This window comes from Aphis gossypii, chromosome 2 (assembly GCF_020184175.1).
Source record: "Aphis gossypii isolate Hap1 chromosome 2, ASM2018417v2, whole genome shotgun sequence".
Classification (NCBI taxonomy): Eukaryota; Metazoa; Arthropoda; class Insecta; order Hemiptera; family Aphididae; genus Aphis; species Aphis gossypii.
In genome coordinates, this window is record NC_065531.1 from 9,835,302 (window position 1) to 9,840,082 (window position 4,781).

Here is a 4,781-nt window from a genome sequence, read left to right on the forward strand (position 1 = left end):
AGTCTCTCAAACTCGAAACCGTATTGTAATAATAAGCCAAGTATATATTTGTGTAGTAGTATTTGACGGGCGTAACGGATAATATTGTTTCGATTAATTATTTTCCATTGCGTTTGATCAATATGTAGTAATATTATTAAATCTAATAAATTTATATTCAATTAAATACACATTTATGATATAAATGTTTGCAAAATAATGTTTTTTTTTTCAATGTGAATGGCGTTAAAACATAATTCTTTTTTTAAATTGTAGTTTGAAAAAAAAAATTACACGATTGCCATTTAATGATAAACATTGATTCAAGAACTCATATAATATGATATATTATGATGACTCTAATAATAATTAATATACCACTTTTTTTTTTACATTTCTGCTTTTTGCGTAAATTGTTTTCACATAATATTTATTCTTGGTAAATAAAAAAAATTATAAACCGTCTGCTATATGATTTTTAACTTGAAGTCTTATTGAACATGTAATTCAGTATATAATTCAACCTCTATAGGTCTACAAGTAACTTTTTTTTTTATGATTGATGATTTATATCGCTTGCGATATAGATTGCATATTTTATGAGTTAAGGATAGATTTTAATACCATTATATCTATTAGAAAAAATAAGGTCGTACGTTACTTGTATAGAAACATTAGAAACATATCAACACGCCGCAAAAAATAAAATAAACTTCTATAATATTAATAGAAATTTTTTACAAGTATAATACCATTTTTTACGTATTACAACTAATTAATAAATATACAAGCAATAGTTTTGATTTTTTTTTTTTTTGTAAGTGCGTTCTATCCAATTTACGTATAGCAGTTTATATGTATTGATAGCTAATAGATGAAGATAAAAACAATAATAAGTACTAATATAAATGAATGATGGAAAGTGCCAAAAACTACAAGTACCTATTTCTTAATTTCCCGTTTCCTATATTATACCATATCATTTATATGGTGATTGTGATTTGTAAATTATGACTTATGAATATTCAAACGTATTAAAATACTCACAATTCAATTTCAACATCAGCATTGTACAAATATGATAAATATATTATTATATTATAATATGGTATTATTGGTATTATACACACACATAATAATATAATATAAATTAGGATCACTGTACACATCATGTTAACAAGAGTATTAGAGATTTTAAGACAAAACATGTATCAATATAAACTTACCTATATATTATATTACTGTTAGTATCATCTTAATGAAATCTAATCAGATGCTAATAATCAATAATTTAATTTAATCACATATTTCACATCTTTAAGTACAATAATATATTTTGTTGAACGCGATTTTATCTAAATATCCGATTATTATTATAAGAATCATTTCCCTTTACCTACTAAACAATACAAGGTTATACATTTTTTTTAAATAGTTATTATAAGTGTAGTAAATTGTTCATATATAAATACATTCCCGAGTCATATACATCACATATTATAGTTGTTATAATTTTAAACACTCAATTATATAATGGTGTGTATATAGACTGTTGAAATTTAGGTAACAGGAGTATGATTTTAATATTATTTTGATGTGTCTATATAACTCGTGAATATTAACTAATTTAAAATGTAAAATGATGCAATGATTATTTATAAATTAACACGCGACTTACTCGACCAGTTAAAATTTGCAACCTTTACGGAATACCATTTTTGTATATGTATTATACTGTACTGTTCGAAGATTTATTATATTATTTTAGTATTATATTAGTAGGTAGTTAATAGTAAATACTATAAGTCAGAAACAAAATTGATGTTCATGCAAGGGCGTATTTCTGGGGGGGGGGGGCGATGGGGCGATCGCCCCCCCCCAGAGCCTCTGTTTTTATTTCTATTTAATAGTACCTACTTTAATATTTTCGTAATTATATGTAATTATGATACAAAAGTTTTTTTTTTTAAATTGTAGTTTGAAAAAAAAAATTACACGATTGCCATTTAATGATAAACATTGATTCAAGAACTCATATAATATGATATATTATGATGACTCTAATAATAATTAATATACCACTTTTTTTTTTTTACATTTCTGCTTTTTACGTAAATTGTTTTCACATAATATTTATTCTTGGTAAATAAAAAAAATTATAAACCGTCTGCTATATGATTTTTAACTTGAAGTCTTGAACATGTAATTCAGTATATAATTCAACCTCTATAGGTCTACAAGTAACTTTTTTTTTTATGATTGATGATTTATATCGCTTGCGATATAGATTGCATATTTTATGAGTTAAGGATAGATTTTAATACCATTATACCTATTAGAAAAAATAAGGTCGTACGTTACTTGTATAGAAACATTAGAAACATATCAACACGCCGCAAAAAATAAAATAAACTTCTATAATATTAATAGAAATTTTTTACAAATATAATACCATTTTTTACGTATTACAACTAATTAATAAATATACAAGCAATAGTTTTGATTTTTTTTTTTTTTTGTAAGTGCGTTCTATCCAGTTTACGTATAGCAGTTTTTATATATTGATAGCTAATAGATGAAGATAAAAACAATAATAAGTACTAATCAATTAATGATGGAAAGTGCCAAAAATTACAAGTACCTATTTCTTAATTTCCCGTTTCCTATATTATACCATATCATTTATATGGTGATTGTGATTTGTAAATTATGACTTATGAATATTCAAACGTATTAAAATACTCACAATTCAATTTCAACATCAGCATTGCACAAATATGATAAATATATTATTATATTATAATATGGTATTATTGGTATTATACACACACATAATAATATAATATAAATTAGGATCACATCATGTTAACAAGAGTATTAGAGATTTTAAGACAAAACATGTATCAATATAAACTTACCTATATATTATATTACTGTTGAAATCGTCTTAATAAAATCTAATCATATGCTAATAATCAATAATTTAATTTAATCACATATTTCACATATTTAAGTACAATAATATATTTTGTTGAACGCGATTTTATTTAAATATCCGATTATTATTATAAGAATCATTTCCCTTTACCTACTAAACAATACAAGGTTATACATTTTTTTTAAATAGTTATTATAAGTGTAGTAAATTGTTCATATATAAATACATTCCCGAGTCATATACATCACATATTATAGTTGTAATAATTTTAAACACACAATTATATAATAGTGTGTATATAGACTGTTGAAATTTAGGTAACAGGAGTATGATTTTAATATTATTTTGATGTGTCTATATAACTCGTGAATATTAACTAATTTAAAATGTTAAATGATGCAATGATTATTTATAAATTAACACGCGACTTACTCGACCAGTTAAAATTTGCAACCTTTACGGAATACCATTTTTGTATGTGTATTATACTATACTGTTCGAAGATTTATGATATTATTTTAGTATTATATTAGTAGGTAGTTAATAGTAAATACTATAAGTCAGAAACAAAATTGATGTTCATTCTCTCGATTTTTCTATAAGCGTTTTTAAACTTATAAGTAAGTGGATATAACTTATAAGCCTTGATTAAATATTACATATTTGGATAACATAATAAAGTTATAATTTGTTTTACTTTTATATGACTAAAAATAATATACCTATAAAATTTATATTACTATATTAAAATTAATAGTTATTTAAATAAATAAAATTAAATACCTATATATTTAAATAATATTATATTCAATTTGTTTCTAACTTGTCAATTGCTTATTACACTTTCACTATTAATGTGTTTTCAATTTTTTTTTATCCACTACATACTTAAAAAATATTGTATTTTTTTAAAAAAATTTAAACGCTGAAAAAAACTAAAAATACAGTTTATAAAAATTTAAACTTTATACACTTATAAAAACAACTATTCTTATAATTTTGGAATTTTTAACTTATAATAAAAATGGTGAGAAAAAAATTAAAAATTATAATATCTTGTGTAATCAATCCACGTTTTCAATAACTTTTTATTTGTCCGTCGAAATGATATATTTTTACTTTTGACATCCAAAGTACCAACTAGATGAAATTACCTCGAAGTTAAAGATTGAAGCATTTTTATTGCTTCAAAAGTTTGTTTGTTCGAAAAAGAACACTCGCATATATTTGAAAACATTTTATGACAAAAAAGTAAAAATTATAGTTTATAGATGTATATGCCAGTGGCGTGGCGAAGAGTAATTTCAGAGGCAATTGCCTCTGAGATTTTTTAAGTTTTGGAGAGTTGGGCAAAAAAACCCTATTTGAGTCTATTGTCTCGGGCTATATGTAACTTACCTCTGGAATATTTTCACTTCGCCACGCCACTGTCAATATAAACATATTAACTGCAGTACAATTTTCATAAAAGCAATTGCTAAGTTGAAAATAAAATATATTTAATAATATTTTATGAGAGGATCTACCTACATAGTCTTCACTCTTCCTACAAAAGTAATATGGAGTAATATATAAAAATTAAAATTAAAAAAAATTCTTCTTATTATTTAAATATTAGAAAACATGAAATCAAATTCACTACTCAGTAAAAAAAAAAAGTATAGATATAGGAAAATACACAATAAGTCAATATTCATTACCACATTACCACAAATGCTAAATATAATTTTCGACAGTTATTTATAAAATTGGAAATTTCATTAAAGTTATCAGTATAAAATAAAAACAAAACGTGACAAGGAAATTATAAAAAAGTCTAATATTATCCATAACATTTAACTTTTATTTCAATAAAATATTTTTT

General features: G+C 23.1%; 1 protein-coding gene across 2 annotated transcripts in view; it reads left to right on the plus strand.

Annotated features, from left to right (window-relative positions):
* The window catches only part of LOC114126048 (uncharacterized), a 263,154-nt gene that overhangs the window by 195,981 nt on the left and 62,392 nt on the right, over nt 1-4,781 (plus strand). The gene's annotated exons all lie outside the window — the stretch shown is intronic.